The sequence below is a fragment of the Mauremys reevesii genome, linkage group 4, assembly GCF_016161935.1.
Source record: "Mauremys reevesii isolate NIE-2019 linkage group 4, ASM1616193v1, whole genome shotgun sequence".
NCBI lineage: Eukaryota > Metazoa > Chordata > Testudines > Geoemydidae > Mauremys > Mauremys reevesii.
In genome coordinates, this window is record NC_052626.1 from 74,941,096 (window position 1) to 74,959,813 (window position 18,718).

At 44.7% G+C, this 18,718-nt stretch overlaps 2 long non-coding RNA genes across 2 annotated transcripts in view; one reads left to right on the top strand and one right to left on the bottom strand.

The window, feature by feature from the left end:
* LOC120405028 overlaps positions 1-10,224 on the bottom strand; it is a 28,422-nt gene extending 18,198 nt beyond the window's left edge. The window contains exon 1 of the long non-coding RNA XR_005598324.1: positions 9,507-10,224. This is a non-coding gene — a long non-coding RNA (uncharacterized LOC120405028). The remainder of the gene's footprint in view (positions 1-9,506) is intronic.
* A 78-nt stretch (positions 10,225-10,302) lies between these two features.
* Positions 10,303-18,718, top strand: part of LOC120405026 — a 30,331-nt gene continuing 21,915 nt past the window's right edge. Inside the window, exon 1 of the long non-coding RNA XR_005598323.1 lies at positions 10,303-10,437. This is a non-coding gene — a long non-coding RNA (uncharacterized LOC120405026). The remainder of the gene's footprint in view (positions 10,438-18,718) is intronic.

Sequence of the window (18,718 nt, forward strand, 5' to 3'; positions counted from 1 at the left end):
CCTGCAGCTCCCATTCGCTGGGAACCATGGCCGATGGGAGCTTCAGGGATGACACCTGTGAACAGGGGGAGCGCACAGAGCCTCCTGGCCACACCTCCTCGTAGGAGCCAGAGGCGGGACATGCCGCTGCTTCTGGGAGCTGCTTGAGGTAAAAGCTGCCAGGAGTTTGCACCCCTGACACCCTCCCACACCCCAACCCCCTGCCCCAGCTCTGATCCCTCTCTTGCCCTCTGAACCTCTCGGTCCCAGCCCGAAGCACCCTCCTGCACCCCCTCATCCTCAGCCCCATCCCAGAGCCCTCACCCCCAGCCAGATCCCTCACACCCTCCTCACACCCAAACCCCCTGCCCCAGCCCAGAGCCCCCTCCCACAACCTGAACTCCCCATTTCTGGCCCCACCCCAAAGCCCACTCCCCCAGCCAGAGCCCTCACCCCATCCATCAATTTCATGAGCATTCATGGCCCACCATATAATTTCCATACCCAGATGTAGCCCTAGGGCCAGAAAGTTTGCCCACCCCTGCTCTAAGCTCTAACTACCAGTCTCCCCTCCTCCCCAACTTTCAGCCTCTGTTTCCCTCTTCCCCTGGCACCCTCCAGTCCATCCCAGTCCTCCCCCCACCCACAGCTCTAGCTCTTGTCCCCTCTGCATTGGAATTAGGCAGTGTCCTCCTCCATGCTGTGTGGGTGCCAGCAGGAGGGGTCTTTGAGAGCACTGGAGAGGCAGGCTCCCTACTCTCAATTCAGTTGCCTGGACCCAGCATGGCCTGCAGCAGCCCAGAACTGCAATTGCAGGAAAAGTCCTGATCATCTGGAGAATGCCCAGTGCAGATGGAGTCTTTAGGGAATTTAACTGCTAAAACCTAAGAAGCCTCTACTGAGTTATACGCAAACTGTGATTTTTCAAAGGCCTATACTTTGGCCAAATTGGGGCAGATTTTCGCAGGCATGGCAAAAAGCACATCCTTGGAACAAATCCCCCTCCCTCCTGCCAAATTTCAAATCCTTACTCCAAAGAATGGGTGTGCTAGAGGGCTTTTCAAAGAAAAGGCCACCAACACTTTTTAACATGGGGAGAACAACGGTTTCTTCCCTCACCTCATTCTCAGAAATGATTAGATTGTGTTGGCAGAAAATGTTCAGAAAATCCAGCCTGAGGCAGATATCCAGTATGCAAAATTTCAGCCCCAATGGTTAAATTTTGGCAAAGTTATAAGTAAGAAAGCAGTCTTATAATGGGACATGTCAGGCAACCTTAATAATAGCCATGCTACCAGCTCCTTCTCTAATAAAGTGTGTGTGTGTGTGTGTGTGTGTGTATACACATACACAGACACGTTGCATATATTCAATATGGGCTACCACACTGTACCTAATTTCAAAGCCACTCAAGTATTGTGGGTTTAGAAAACTGACTCAAACCTGAATATTATCAGGTTTGCTTTCCAGGAGCAGCACAGAGGGGAAGAGATATAAATAGTAAGGACTATGCATATGCGTACCCTGTATAGGGAGCTAATTGTGCCAGCCCAGCTTTTGGGGGCTCTTTTGATCTTAATATAGAACAAGGGACTATGTGCTTTGTTAAGTTTTGTTAAACTGGAGCTCCCTGGAAAAGAAACATAAGTTTGAGTCACTCCTGGGTTTCTGCTGGTAAAATCTGACATAACATGGTCTCCAGGATCCCCGTCATGGGAAATCTGCCTAGATGAGCGTCTAGGTGCAACACTACTCTGCTGAGGATACCTGGAGAGGGGGGTACCACAGCCCTGGAAAAGGGCAGCAATGGTTGGGGAGGGGACATGGCCAGGTTATCTGGGAGATGTACGGATTTAGGTACCAGTTCAGCAAAGCACTTAAGCAGGAATCTGTACATCTTATGAACTCTGCTTAATATTATGAAGTTGTTACTACGAAAATTGTTGATCAATGAATGCCTGTATATAAATGTGGGATCCACCATTGTTGACAGGGCTGTAAACACATCTCTGCCAGACCAGGGAAAATGGCCAGTCATTAGAATTTAAATGGTCATCTATTCAGGCGGAAACACCTGATTGACAATGGATTAGCTGAAGCTAACGAAGAGGAGAGAATGGAAAGTCCCCAAATAGGAGAGTCAGAAGTGACAAAGCAGGGGATTAAAAAGGATTCATGGAGAAGGCTTTGGAGAGTCACATCGGAGAGGGGAAGAGACAGGTTTGTTTTCATAGCAGGGGAAGCCTGGCATAGCTGCAGGACAAACCCAGGTCAAAGCAAGCTGATCTGGAGAGAGAGGGGCTCCATGATTAAGAAGACAAGCCATGAGCTGTAGGAGAAGGATCCTGGCTGCTACAGAGGACTCTGACCCCAGCCCAAAGAATGTTCCTGAGTGATAAGGAAACTGAGGCAAGGAAATGCATGTAGAGTTTATTACATCTGTGTATTTCTCATGCTATTAAATAAAGATAATGGTGTTTTAGAATCCTGTGCAAAGTCTGTGGTGTTGTGTTATATTTATTACACATCCAGAAGGGTTAACCTGTGAATCCAGAGAGTCCACTGGACTGGAGTTCTAGGAGGGGGGACTGTTTAAACCAAGTCTGGGGAGTCAGCACTGGTCCCAGGAGCTAGGCAGTTGAACTGCAAGGTCTCAGCTCTCAAGAGGGGCTGCTGGATAGAGGATCTGCACCCCAAGCGTGTGCCTAAAGATCCCAAGTCCGGTGCAGTGTCTGAATTCTGTTCAGACTCCAGAGGTTTAAAGCACCCAGGGATTTAGCATTTGGATCCCCTCACAGCAGTCTGCTGATTGTCAAGAGGAAGTAGCTCAACTAGATCTGAGACAGCATTTAAACCACTCTGTCTCTTCATCCTGTTCAAGGACTTTCTCTCCTCTTCATCAGCCTCAGCTAATCCCTTGTCATTTAGGTGTTTCCACCTGTATGGGCAACCATAAAGTAACAACTGACCATTGTCCCTGGTCTGGCAGAGATGTTTACAGTCCTTTCAGCAATGGTGGATTCCACATTTACATAGAGACATTCAATGATACAGCAATTTTCATAGTAACTCCTTCTTAATATCAACCAGAGCTCATAAATTGTACAGACAGATACCCCAAAGCTTCACACTCAAGCTTAACTTTAAGCATGTGCTCACATACATCCCCGTTCAGCAAAGCGCAGAAGCATATATTTTGCTAACCTGGATTCGTCAAGCATCTCCCAGGCCACCTCCACTATTGTGTCCCCATAAAGCCCTGACTGTGCTTTAAAGGGGTGCTATCTTGACAGAAAGCACAAGGGAGAGCAGCTGTGCAAACACCACTGTAATCCTCAAAGGATGAATGCTCTATCACATGCCACTGCCCCCAGTAACACATAGGGGTACAATCTGCATGCACACACGCACATACACACACACACACTCTTGTGGAAGTGGTTGTGGATCAAGTCCTGTGGATTTCAGTTGCAGGAGAAATAGTTTCTGAACTCAGACTGGCTTAGCAAATCCCACAAATCATTCAGGAAGTTTGCAAAACCCCGAATCCCACAATAATATTTCCCTATCCCTCGTATATACAATCTCTGTAGAGAGGTGGGGAGAAAAACTATAGTTGATGACTTTTTAGATATGGGCATTTGTCAGCCCCTGTGTTCTGCTCTTTCTACACTACAGTAATGAGCTGCCAGTGAAAATGCTGATGACGTGCAATGAACTGACATCAACATGTGCTACAACACTTCTTACATTATCAATCACTTTGTATTAGTGCTATGCAGTAATGAAAAGAGAATGATAACATGTACGGCCCTAGGCTGGCAACCCTTAGAAATGCATACAGAAATTCCAGTGGGAGTTTTGTGTACACAAGGACTATAAGCTCTGGCTCGTTCTGAGCCTGTTCAAAAGCCCATTGAAGTCAATAGAAGGTTTTCTACTGACTTCAGTAGGCTTTGGATAAGTGGTGCTGTTTGAGAAATTTGGGGCAAACTGTTTTTTGTTTTTCGAGAAATGCTGATTCATCAAAACCAAAACTGGTTGTGAAACACATTTTTGACAAATCGCCCAGCTCAACCTTTTTTTTGAAAAAACAAATAGTTGAAATGTTCCATTTTGACATTTTGACATAGAAAGTTTCCATTTTTCAAGTTGAAATGACTTTTTGTTTAAAAGTTTTACTAAATGTAGATTAAACAAGGCTTTTAGAAAAAAGAAGAAAAGGTCAAAAAACAAAACAAAGCATTTTTAAATTATTAACATGATACATCTCAATTGACTCAACCCAAGAAACTTCAATTGGTTGGTTAATGCAAATATTTGAGATTTAGGCCTCGTTTGGGATGAGAAAGAATTTCAAAATCTCAAAAATCCTCATGGGACAGGAAATCCATTTCCCAGCCCACCCTATGGATAAGACCTTCAGAAGGTAATTTAGTAACCACTGTTAATGGAATACATTGTGTGTGATTATATACAGAGAAAACAAGAGAACAAGGTGTATTGCAATGACATGGGATGAGTGCATTACACAGGAGTGACCAGCTATGTGGGTATTAGTTCATTCCAAACCTCACCTGCACCGGAGCTGGTGAGATTCATCTCTTAATCCTCCCCAGCTCAGCTTCCTCAGAGCATGACTGAATGCAAAGGGTCTGATTCTGCTCCCACTGATGTCAGTGAAAGGTTTGCCACTCACACAATCTGAGCACAATCCAAGCTCTAAACGAGTAGTGTAATGACTAAAGCATCTGACTGCAAGACAGGAGTCTTGGATTCTATTCCCAGCTCAGCCACTGAGTCACTGTGGGTATGTCTACACTACAGTTAGACAACCAAAACAACCACCAGGAAGATCCAGACCTTCATTAATAGCTGCCTCAGAAGGATTCTCCAGATCCGCTGGCCAGACACCATCAGTAACATCCCCCTCTTGGAGAGGACCCGTCAACTCCCAGCAGAGGAAGAAATGAGAAGGAGAAGGTGGGGCTGGATAGGACATACACTACGCAAGCAGCCAACCAACATCACCAGACAGGCACTGCGGTGGAACCCCCAAGGCAAGCGGAAAAGAGGCCGCCCAAGAAATACCTGGCGACGCGACCTTCAGGTTGATAGCAAAAAAATGGGCTATACCTGGAACCAGCTAGAGCGAATGGCCCAGGATAGAAGACTCTGGAGATCTGTGGTTGGCGGCCCATACCCCGGTTGGGGTGACGGGCATGAATGAATGAATGAATGACAGTTAGATACCCATGGCCCATGCCAGCTGACTTGGGCTCATGGGGCTCAGTCTAGGCAGCTGTTTAATTGTGGTGTAGACATTTGGGCTCAGGCTGCAGCTCAAGCTGACCCTCCCTCCTCACAGGGTCTACACTACAATTAAACAACCCCTTATACCAAGCCCTGCAAGCCCGAGACAGCTGGCACAGGCCAGCCACAGGTCTTTAATTGCAGTGACAATGTGACCCTGTGCAAGTCACTTCATTCTCTGTGCCTTCGTTTTCCCGTCCACAAACAGAAGATATTAACCTCTACCTATCCTGTGGCAGACATTACAGGATTATGAAGTTAAATTCATAAAAGCACTGGGACATCCACTCTGTGGGAGTGGGAAACATTCTAATATTATTATCGCTCTATAGCAAGCAGGAAGGGGTAGTACGTGTAGTAAATATACATTGCAAAGCAGTTTAAATTTCCTTTAAAAATAATTTCACTTGATTCTCCTAGGTGCTGTTCAAGGCAAATATAGTCTTACTGCTCACACTTGAGATGAAACAGAGAGTGTCCCTGCCGTGCTGGTGTGAGGCAGCTGTACCTTGCTCTTTTCGTCACTTGCATATTTTCTTACCAGACCCTTTCAAAATTCAGCTCTGGTTTGTTGAAAATCCCTTCTCCCCACAAAAAACCCAACTTTGTGACAATCAGAGCCACACTGGCAATATACCAGGAGTTTAGGGGTACCCCTAATTCATATATTTCCCTTGGTGGATGAACAGAAATTACTTTATTGAGTTTCCCAGTAGTAAAATCTAGAAAAAACAAGACATGCCCAGAACCATCACACACAAATAGCCAACTTGGGTTCTTGCCTGGTAGAATCCTTCATCTCTAAGGGCTTTTCCTCCATATCTAGCCTACAGAAAACCAGAAGGTCACATTTCAGGGCTTTGCAGGCTATGTTTAGTCTGTAGACAGCCTTTGGATGACCCTGCTTTAGAGCATTGTCTTTGGGACTTTCACAACCATTATGAGAACCTGCAAACATATTGTATTCATTATTACATTATTATCAAATCATTAATAATAATAATTAATTAATACCATCATGTCCTTCAGTAGCCCCTTTCATCCAAGGATCTCTAAGTATTTTACAAACATGCATGACTTCAGGCCTCATAAGCTCCTTGGAAGGCAGGTCAGTATTACTAACCCCCCTCGTTTACAGAGGGGAACGTAAGGTCCAGAGAGATAAAGTGATTTGCCCAAGGCCACTCAACACATCAGTAGTAGAGCTGGGAATAGAATCGAGGAGCCCTAGCTTCCAAACATAAGCACTAATCACTGGACCACAGTCTACACAGTATCAAAAAAGGAAGGAAGGACATATAGGTAACTACATAACATAAAGAACTAACTACATTGAGGGGGCATTAGTGAGTCATACAACACAGGATCAACGCTCGGTTCAGGGCTGGCCCTTTCACTATTGGTGTCCTAGATGAAGAATTCCTTGGGATTGACAAAGTGTGTCTCTCATTTCTATACCTTCGCCTTGCCAAGATCTCCCCCTCTTTTCTCTAGGTCTTCCCACCTCTCCTTCCTTTCCCCAACTTCTCTATCTGTTTCCCTTTTTCTCCTTATTAGAGAAACCTTGTCTTCTGACTAGCCTACCTCCTCCTGCAAATCACCTTTTGGGTAAGGACTCCTAAAATGTGTGGGTATTCTGGCAAGATAGCTTCTTTGCAGTTCCACTCATCCAGAACCATGACAGTCCCCAGAAATGCAGTCCACTATCCAGCTGATACTGAAAGCCCTGCTCTGGCTAACATCCCCAGAACCCTCCTTGAATTTGCTTTGTAATGTATTATTGGGATTAAAAAGATGAGATTTTTATCAGTAAATGTCGGTAAAAGTTGATTTCACCATACACACAAATGGATGAAAATATTTTCATCAATAATAATAGAAATTTACAAGCTGGCAAAATAAGAAAAATGTTGCTTGAGAACTTAGAGTTTGCTTTAAAGCTGTTTACTTTGTATATTTTGACATGCATTGTTGAGAATTTGTGTTTTAATGGTTAAAATGTTTTTTGAATCTGAGTCTGTTGTCACTAAATAATTATTGTTTGACACACACCCATTGTCTGACCCCACCGTAGTTTCTCACCACTGTGAAAATTTAAATCAGTAAAAACATAAAAAATGCTTAAAAGCCATAATTTTGAGCAACTGTGAAAATTTAAATAGATTAAAATTGGGGAAAAAAATCCTTAAAAGTAAACATCAATAATATCTGGCAAAATTATAAAAAAAATTCAAATTGAATTCTGCCAAGTCTATGTATTACTATTTAATTACACTGTATTGCACTGTTGCCTATTTGTTAGTTCTATCTAAGTTTGGAGTATTTGCATCCAAACTATTTTCTGTTTAGATTCCCTGTTCCAAACCAATGTATCCAGATGACATGAATAACAATAGGTTTTCCGCTCTGCTTTGCTGCTTCATAAGAATTTCATGAAACCATATATCATTGTGTATTTACAGACGTGGCAGCTAGCATGTGGGGGAAACCCATAGAGAGCAATACTTTGAAAAGAGAAAGCTGCACATTTGGCTTAAGGATAAGGGCCCATTTTCAAAGGTCTTCAAAATTACAGACTCCCAGCTCGTCAGGCAAGAATATAAATGAGCAAAGCCAGAGAGCAGAAGAGGAACGCCTGCAGAGTAATCAGTTAAAACTGGAAATGGGTCCAGACCATGAACCTGGAAGATCAGATCCAAATACCACCGATTCAGTGTTTGGTTCAGACTCTGCACCCAAATCTGAATCCAAACTTCAGCCTTTGGTCCCTATCTCCCTGTCACTCTAGATACTACAGGACTGGGTGCCCAACTCATGCTAATGCTAATAAGCAGAGCTGGTAAACGCATGGAAAAATAGCATCACTGGACATTTGGAAACGGTTTCTGTTTGGCAGGGTTCAGATAGACCCAATCTCCATTTTTTATAAAAGCTTCGCTATGTTTTTATCAATATTTTTAATCAAACAAAATTTTGATATGAAACTGTCATGGCAGCTTTTACACACAGCGCAAAAGCTATTTCCAAGAAATGGCCATTTTTTGTCAGAAAAACTTCATTATTAAAAAATCTCAACTAGCTGTATTAATCAGTAATAATTATAATTTTACTAAATATTATAAGGTACAGCATTGTCTGGAACTCACAACAGAAGAGACACAGAAAAGTCTTCTTGTCACAGTACAAATGGGTTGGCAGTGTCTCAGGAGGTATAAAGGCGTATGGCAAGTTACTAAGTTATTTGCCTCATTAATGTCCTGAAGCAGTGAGTTCCACAAGCCAATCCACTGACTGTTCCTGAAAATATCAAGTATACCCTAACAGTGCATTGGCTTCAATGTGGGAAGCAGCACAGTGAGTAATATGGCAGACCAGTAGCAAAAGACACTGCATTAACAAACCGTGTCCTCTCATGACTGCAGAATAGTAATAGGGAATCAGCTTCAGGGCTGAACACATATGTTGTTGTTACTAATGGAGATAGAGCAAATAATGTAATTTATTGATAGATTGTATTTCTCATTTGTGCAGGTATGAACAGTATATGGATACAAACTGCCCATACCTACTATGCAGATTCAGGTGGCCACTGATGCTTAGTGCCTACTTCGCTGAACACAGTCTTCAGTAACTGGCAATAAAATTTGGCCACCTGGTATCCATCAGTCCCTCTTTCCATTTTCATAAGTGTCTATTAGAAACCCTCTATGCAGGATTCCTGCAGTTTGGTTGTTAGAAAAATTAGCTGTTAACTATCAGGAAATTATCTGTTTCCCCAGCACAGTCACTCAGACCTATTACAGTCCCTGTTCTAAGTCCTCTTCTTATTGAATACAGTTTACAAGAGGTTTGTCATAATCCCTTTAAAATTAGTTTTTTTTTAAACTATTTAGTTTGTTACATGAATAAAATCTCTGGTAGCAGAGAGAAAGTGACACCAGGGTTGGCAATGTAATGTCATATATATCCATGGTAGAGCTGGTGGGGAATTTTTCAGCAAAACGTTTTTTCATTAGAAAATGCCAATTCGTCAAAACCATTTCTCAGGTCCAGGATGGAATTTCTAGCCAAAACCAGAAAGAGAGAGAGAGAGAGAAATGCACCCAAGAATTTGATCTGATTCTCAGTCTGTTCAGTTGAAGTTGTTTCACTTTGTATAAATATTACTGGGCCAGGGATAGACAGTGGCTCCATTGCCAGTGCAGAGCACTCACTTGAGTTGTGGGTATCAGGGACTTGAAGCTGTGTCTCCCATCTCCTGGGTGAATAACCCCACCACCAGGAGGCTGGCTATTCTGGGGTGGATTTTTCATGAAAAAAATTCAAAAGCTCTAGTTTTTGTTCCAATGCTGATTGAAAACAGATGTTGAAACCTTGACATTTTTGGCAGAATAGAGTTCTTGTTTTCCAGCCATTCATAATCCGTAATTCCTTATGATGGCTCTGCAGGGCAAGTTGTTCAGTCTAAGAGAACCTCTGTACAAATGTACAAGGACCAGTAGTTACTGGTGAATCTCAGGGGGTTGACAGTTTAGTCTCATCCTAGATATACACCCCTCTGAGTGTTAATTCTTATCCAAACCCCATCAGTCTGCAACACTCATGAGATCAGCTTTCCTCATGGAATTGTGGTATATTTTGAGCTGCTCAAGGACAGTTCAAAGGTAACTGAACATTTCAGAACCCTCAAAGAGATTCAGTTCTACAAATGGGCAAAGGTTACATTTTTTTGAGGGCAGAGGGAGGTTGGTTTAGTTTGGTTTCTGAAACATTAGGTTCCCTTCTTGAGTATCAGAAAGATGCGGCAAAGGTCCAGGAGAGGCAGGCACAAAACTCCACTCCACATTCTTCTTCTTATCCCAAGAGAATTGTGGGATGGCTAGAGGGAGCATTCTGTCTGCAGAACACCTCAGCACGCATTGTGAGACAACACTTTCCACCTGTAAAGATCACAGAAAAATTCTAAATTGGAATGGGCCCATCAGGAACAGAGGCTGGATCTGTGCTAAATGTTATGCTAAACAGTCACACTCCAACCACTTCCACCTATTCACTGCACCTTTTAAATTGGTTTGCTGTGAATACATTACAGAAAATATGCTCCCTGTTACAGACAAGCAGGACAGGGAGGTGGAAAACAATACAGTAAGTGCATTATGAACTGTAATTATAGGAAACTGTGGAAAACTTTCTGACAGTCAAATGTATCAGAAATTGGAATAGTGCCCCAGGAGAAGGGGTGGAAGCTTGAATTGTTTAAAACTATATTGGACAAAGCACTAGAAAATGTATTATAAGCAACAATCCTGCCTTGGCCAGCTTCAGTTATCAGGAGATGGAGCTGTAACTCCCCTTCAGTGCCAAAGAAAGCAGGCAGCATGCTGCAGAACGAAGCTCATTGCCCATAGAAAGTCATGACTGTGCTGAATCCAGGTGCCCCTAGTAAGCGGTGAGGGAACATTCCTAGAGTTCAAGAACAATAATATCTCATGAAGAATGACAATTTAAGTCTTAATATCAAAGGGCTTCTCAGAGCTTGCTGCCCCCATATCTGCATTATACAATTATGGCCTTCTATCTGGGGCTTTTTTTTTTTTTTAAGTAAATTTAATCATGAGTTTGCTGTCATCTCTAACTCGCTTCATGTGCATTCAGTTTCAAGCTCCGTCAGTTACAAAAGAGTTTTCCTCATGAGATGAAGCTTTGGGATGAAGTGGGGGAGAGGAACACATTCAATTATTTTTCCTTTAAATTATCCATATTTCTCCAGCTAGCTAAGCCTTATGTGTGTGAACTAAGGAGTTTCTGATCCTGGTTTTTGGAATCTGGAGCTTTTCTTGAATTCCTGATTGAGACCCTTGTATTCTTCATCTTGCACCCTGGATCAGGACTCTCACATTCCAGTGACCTTTGGAGCTTGCAGACCAGGCCATTTGGGGTCTCCAGACTCTACATAGTGCTTTGTAGCAGTCCCATGACTGGCTCATGGCATTATTAGGCATTAATTAAGTCATATTTGGGTAGATGTGGGGCTAACTTTTAGGTAGCTTAGAAATTAGAGATGGCAAAGACCTTTTCAGTCACATAATCCTCACCCTCACCTTCCCCACTCCATCCTGGGAAGAATTATTCCCTCCAGTCTTTTCAAATCAGTCTGTTATCTCCCATTTAAAATGCTTCAGCTTTTCAATTAGGGAGTTCAAACAATATCATGTGACTTAACCATCCAACCATATGACACAAGTGGTCCTAACAAATGATTCAGTGGTTGATGATTTGTCAAAATTCTCTGTGCCAACAATTGGATGAATGATACTAATTAGGGCAGGTTGAAATTTTTCAACTGAAAAAATAGAGTTGTATTGAAAACACAATTCTTTTGCTGAATGCAAGAGAATGAATAATGTACAGTTTGTTTTCCCCACTGTAACTTTATCACTCTGTAACTTTTCAAAAGTTTTAGAAGTTTTGAAAAGTGGAAAAAGGAAAAAAGTCATAGGGAAAATACCATCCCTTAGACAGTGTTCATTTTATTGCACTGTTGTGGAGGGGGAATGGGGAGGAAAGAAGAAGGGGCATAAAAGGGGGAAAAGGAGAGAAAATTAAAAATTGAAAATTTGATTTTTTTTCCCCGTTTTTGAAAACTAAACCAAAATGAAAATTTTATTTTTGTTTCTAAATTCCCCTTAAAAAAATTTGGGGGTTTGAAACCAATTGCTGACTTATACATAGTCATATGTTCCACATTCCTTTCTGTGCTTTTTATCAACAGCTATTTTTAAAAATGTTCACTGTCCCTCAACTGCTCAAATGTCTTTATTTTTCTGGCTTACAACAGATTTTAAACAAAACTGAAGAAAAAAATAGCCTCTCACCAGTTTTAGAATATTGTTCCTCACCTCAGATAAAAAATAAGAGCAGCTGAGGGGGAGTTGATCACTATTGCAGCAAAATTTCTGCCAACTGCTGGTCTCAGTCTCTGGCTCTCTGCAAGTCCTGCTGGAATACCCTCCATTTCCTCACCTCAGCTGCTCCAGTCCTCTCACGACTGCTCTTCGAAAGGTTCATCAGAAACCTTTCTTTCTGAGCAAGTAGAGAATGGTGAGCATTCATCCTGGCTGCCATTTAAAAAAATTTAGGAAATGGTGCCAGCAGTCAGAGGTTTATGGAGCATCTCTCAGGAATTATGGGAGTTCCCCACAATGCTCCTGGGCTCCTAAAAAGCCTTTCAAAATCTCCCATAAATTGCTGCTTTGTACAGTTGTGCTGGTAACTGTGGAATAAGTACCTACAAGGTAGAATAACTGCAATGGTGCAGTAGAGTTTAAAAAGGAAAGCAAAATAATAATCAAACCAAAACAGCACGACCAGTCTGGGCAGGCTGTTTGGCACCATTGCCCAGTGCTATCCCTCTGGTTCATGTATTGGTCTGTACTTTCTGGTGGGGCGGGGTTGTCTGTTTTGTATTGGGTTTTTTTAAGTTTGCTGGTAGGGGGCAGTGTGCAGCACCTTTGATCGCACCAGAGCCCTGATTAGGAGGCGGGGCTTCCCTGATTAGGTGGCCTACAAAGGCAGCCAAGCAGCCAGCCAGCAGCACAGAAACCAGCAAACAGAGCTGGAAACAGGGGAGTCTGAAGCTAGGGGTATGTCTACACTACGAAATTAGGTCGAATTTATAGAAGTCGATTTTTTAGGAAGTGATTTTATATAGTCAATTGTGTGTGTCTCCACTAAGTGCCCTAAGTTGGCAGAGTGCGTCCACAGTAACGAGGCTAGCATCAACTTTTGGAGCATTGCACTGTGGGTAACTATCCCACAGTTCCTGCAGTCTCCGTCACCCATTGGAATAGTGAGTTAAGCTCCCACTGCCTGATGGGGCAAAAACATTGTTGCGGGTGGTTTTGGGTACATGTCGTCAGTTGCTCCTCCCTCTGTGAGAGCAACAGCAGACAATCGTTTCATGCCTTTTTCCCGTGCAGATGCCATACCATGGCAAGCGTGCAGCCCGCTCAGCTCAGCTGCCGCTGTTGTGTCCTGGGTGCTGCTGGCAGCAGACGGTGCAGTAGGGCTGCAAACCATTGTCACACTTCCGCTGCCACTCTGCTCTCCTGCTCTGGCAGCAGACAGTGCAGTAGGTCTGCAAACCATCATCATCGAATGACCGAACAACCGCTTCCACTACCACTCTGCTCTCCTGTTCTGGCAGCAGACGATGCAGTAGGGCTGCAAACCATCATCACACTTCCACTGCCACTGCTCTCCTGCAGACGCCATACCACGGCAAGCATGGAGCCTGCTCAGATCACCATGGCACTTATGAGCACTGTAAACACCTTGCACATTATCCTGGAGTATATGCAGCACCAGAACCTGCAAAAGCAGGCGAGGAGGCGACAGCAGCGCGGTGACAAGAATGATGAGGACAAGGACACAGACTTGTCTGAAAGCATGGGCCCTGGCAATTTGGACATCATGGTGTTAGTGGGGTAGGTTCATGCCATGGAACGCCAATTCTGGGCCCGGGAAACCAGCACAGACTGGTGGGATCGCATAGTGTTACAGGTCTGGGATGATTCCCAGTGGCTGTGAAACTTTTTCATCTGTAAGGGCACTTTCATGGAACTTTGTGACTTGCATTTCCCTGCCCTGAAGCACAAGAATACCAAGATGAGAGCAGCCTTCACAGTTCACAAGTGAGTGGCAATAGCCCTCTGGAAGCTTGCAACGCCAGACAGCTACTGGTCAGTCGGGAATCAATTTGGAGTGGGCTAATCTACTGTGGAGGCTGCTGTGATCCAAGCAGCCAACACAATCACTGAGCTGCTGCTATCAAGGGTAGTGACTCTGGGAAATGTGCAGGTCATAGTGGATGGCTTTGCTGCAATGGGATTCCCTAACTGTGGAGGGGTGATAGACGGAACCCATATCCCTATCTTGGGACTGGAGCACCAAGGCAGCCAGTACATAAACCGAAACAGGTACTTTTCAATGGTGCTGCAAGCACTGGTGGATCACAAGGGATATTTCACCTACATCAACATGACACTCGCATCTTCAGGAACTCTGGTCTGCCTGAATGGCTGCAGCAAGGAACTACTTTCCAGACCAGAAAATAACCGTTGGGGATGTTGAAATGCCTATAGTTGTCCTGGGGACCCAGCCTACCCCTTAATGCCATGGCTCAAGAAGCCGTACACACGCACCCTGGACAGTAGTCAGGAGCTGTTCAACTATAGGCTGAGCAAGTGCAGAATGGTGGTAGAATGTGCATTTGGACATTTAAAAGCACGCTGGTACAGTTTAGTGACTCAGTTAGACCTCAGCAACACCAATATTCCCATTGTTATTACTGTTTGCTGTGTGCTCCACAATATCTGTGAGAGTAAGGGGGAGATGTTTATGGCGGGGTGGGAGATTGAGGCAAATCGCCTGGCCGCTGATTACGTTAGGGTGACCAGATGTCCCAATATTATAGGGACAGTTTTAATTTTGGGGTCTTTTTCTTATATAGGCTCCTATTACCTCCTGCCCCCGTCTCGATTTTTCACTTTTGCTGTATGCTCAACCTAGATTACATGCAGCCCAACAATTTAGAAGAGCACAGCAGGGCGCGCTGCGCATCAGAGAAGCTTTGAAAACCAGATTCATGACTGGCCAGGCTACGGTGTGAAAGTTCTGTTTGTTTCTCCTTGATGAAAACCCGCCCCCTTGGTTCACTCTACTTTCCTGTAAGCAAACCGCCCTCCCCTCCCACCTTTGATAACTGCTTGCAGAGGCAATAAAGTCATTGTTGTTTCAAATTCATGCATTCTTTATTAATTTGTCACACAAATAGGGGAATAACTGCCAAGGTAGCCTGGGTGGGGTGATGGAGGAGTGGAGGAGGGAAGGACAAAGCCACACTACACTTCAAAATTTATTGAATGCAAGCCTTCCGTTGCTTGGGCAGTCCTCTGGGATGGAGCCCCCCCCACACACGTTCTTGGACATCTGGGTGAGGAGGCTTTCGAACTTAGGGAGGAGGGTGGTTGGTTACAGAGGGGCTGCAGTGGTGGTCTGTTCTCCTGCTGCCTTTCCTGCACCTAAACCATACACCGGAGCATATCAGTTTGATCCTCCAGTAGCATCAGCATTGCATCCTGCCTCCTTTTATCACGCTGCCACCACTGCTCCTCTTGCTCAGCCATCTATCCTTTCACGCATCCCTCCTGTCCTCGCGTTCATTTTGTGCTTTCCTGTACTCTGACATTGTCTGCCTCCATGCATTCTGCTGGGCTCTTTCAGTTGGGGAGGACTGCATGAGCTTAGAGAACATTTCATCGCGAGTGTGTTTTTTTCACCTTCTTGTCTGCACTAGCCTCTGGGATGGAGATGATAGGGGGGAGCGTTGAAACATTTGCAGCTGTGGGAGGAAAAAAAGGGAGAGTTGGGTTGACCATTTAAAATGGGTTGGCCATTTAAAAGGAGGGGCTGCAGTTTTCGGGTTAATGTGCAGCACAAACCCAACTGCTGCAGGTCCCTGTTAAACTCCCCCTCACACCCAATTCTCTGGGATGATCACTTCACCCCTCCCCGCACCATGTGGCTAACAGCAGGGATGATTTCTTTTCAGCCACAGGCACACAGCCCAGCAGAAACGGCCACCTCTGAATGTCCCCTTAATAAAATTCCCCTATTTCAACCAGATGACCATGAATGATGTCACTCTCCTGAGGATAACACAGAGAGATAAAGAACGGATGTTGCTTGACTGCATTCCAGTAGCTTTATTGGCCGCGAATACATCTCAGGTCTTGAGACCAAATTAATCATTAATCATTAAACACGCTTGTTTTTAAACCATGTATTATATTTACAAAGGTACACTCACCAGAGGTGCCTTCTCTGCCTTCAAGGTCCGGGAGCCCAGGTTAGGAGGATTGGGAGGGTAATGTCTCCAGGGTGATAAACAGTTCCTGGCTGCTGGGGAGAATGGTTTCTCTGCTTGCCTGCTGTGTGCTATCTTCAACCTCCTCCCCAGCATCATCTTCCTCATCCCCAAAATCCTCATCCCTGTTGCGTGAGACTCCCTTGCAGGCACCCCCTAGAATTGCATGCAGCTCATGGTGGAAGCGGCATGTCTGGGGGTCTGACCTGGATCGGCCGTTTGCCTTTCTGTTTTTTTGGTAGGCTTGCCTCAGCTCCTTAAGTTTCACGCAGCACTGCTGCAGGTCCCTGTTAAGCCTTTGCCCTTAATGCCCTTGGAGATTTTCTCAAATATTTTGGCATTTCGTCTTTTGGAACGGAGTTCTGATAGCACGGATTCGTCTCCCCATACAGCAATCAGATCCTGTACCTCCAGTTCGGTCCATATTGGGGCTCTTTTGTGATTCTGGGACTGCATGGTCACCTCTACTGATGATCTCTGCATGGTCACCTGTGCTGATCAGCTTGCCATGCTGGCCAAACAGGAAATGAAATTCAAAAGTTTGTGGGGCTTTTTCTGTCTACCTGGCCAGTGCATCTGAGTTGAGAGCGCTGTCCAGAGCAGTCACAATGGAGCACTCTGGGATAGCTCCCGGAGGCCAATACCGTCGAATTGTGTCCACACTACCCCAAATTCTACCCAGCGATGTCGATTTCAGCACTAATCCCCTTGCTGGGGAGAAGTACAGAAATCGATTTTAAGACCCCGTTAAGTAGACAAAACAGGCTTGGTCGTGTGGACAGGTGCAGGTTAAATCGATCTAACGCTACTAAATTCAACCTAAACTCATAGTGTAGACCAGGGCTATGTCTACACTACGCGTCTTACAGCAGCACAGCTTTGCCACTACAGCAGTGCCACTGTAAGGCACACACTGTAGTCACTCTTTGCTAGCAGGAGGGAGCTCTCCCACCAACAAAATAAAACCACCCTTAACAAGTGGCAGTAGCTAGGTTGATGAGAGATGCTCACTCACTGACAAAGAGCTGTCCACACCGGTGCTTTTAATCGATAAAACTTTTATTGGTCAGGGGTGCAGCGAGGAAAGTGCAGTGTAGACATAGCCTGAGTGGAAGTCTGTAAAGGGACTTTGGGAGAGGGAGTGTCTGGTGTTCTGTTTTTTTGTTTTTGTCTTTACTTTTCCCCTTGACCAGAGTTTAGATGGGAAGGCTATGATAAATACAGAGGCAGCAGTGGTAAGGACCCATGGAATCGAAGAGACAATGAGGATGACTGGATGTGTAAGCTGCGGCATGTACGTTATCCTGGAGCAGGTACCTGAAAAGTGCTTCATTTGTATGAAGTGCTGCCTGATAAAGCTGATGGAAGAGAAGGTCTGAGGTTTGGATACACAGGTAGAAACTATGGTTGAGGTTCAAAGGGGATGTGAGCAGATGATGGAGGGAAGGCGAGAGGAGACTGAAGGGAAAACTGAAGACTTGCAGATGCAAGCTGGACTGGAGAACTGTGAGAGGAGACTGCTGGACGAGTAAAGTGGCAAGTGGAAGCATGTGACTAAGAGATCCAGGCAGAGAAAAAGACCAGCTAGTGAAGGAAAAATGGTTTTGATGAGTTGGAAAATGAAGGGGTACAGCAGGCAGTAACCGAAGGTGGGAGTGCAAGGAAAAAAAGAAGAACAGCTAAGTCCTACAAGAAGAGGGAAAGAGTCAGTGGAGATAGCCAGAGTTTGGAGCCGCAGGAGGATAGAGGATGACATGCAGAAAATAGCAAGTGAGAACAAAAGACAAGAGGACATGCAGCCGGAAAGAACAAAAGGAGGAATGCTAGAGAATCACACAAACACCAGGAAGGGGCCTCTCTACATGACTGGGGATTCCCTACTAAGAAGAATGGACAGGCCTGTCACAAGAGATGAACTGGAGAAGAAGAAGGATGTGCTCTCTGCCAGGAGCTAAGATACAGGATGTGGACCTGAGGCTGAAGAGGATCCTAATGGGAGCTGAAAAGAATTCACTGATTGCCCTTCATGTGGGAACAAATGATACAATTAGATTCTCACTGGAATGTACCAAGGGAGACTATGCCAAGCTGAGAAAGATACTTCAGTGGGATTCTACCTGTTGCTAGAGGAGGTGAGACAAGATTATGATGATCAACAGTTGGATCTGGCAGTGATGCTAGGGCTTTGGGATGTTCAACCACTGGGAGGCATTCATGGACATGGGACTATTCTTGTGGGATGGACTCCACCTGAATAGGAAGGGAAATAGACTTCTGGGATGGAGGTTGGCACAACTGATTAAAATTAGGAATTCAGGGGGAGATGGTTGGGAGATGCTCATGTAAACTCCATGCCTGTTTCAAACACTGACTCAGGGGCCTGGTCATGGGTGGGCCTAAGTGGGCCGCAGCCCACCCACTTAGCAGCCAGCCTGGCTCTGCTCCAGCCCTAGCACTTGCCCAGCTCCACTCACCAGCCCCATGCTCCAGTAGGGTCGA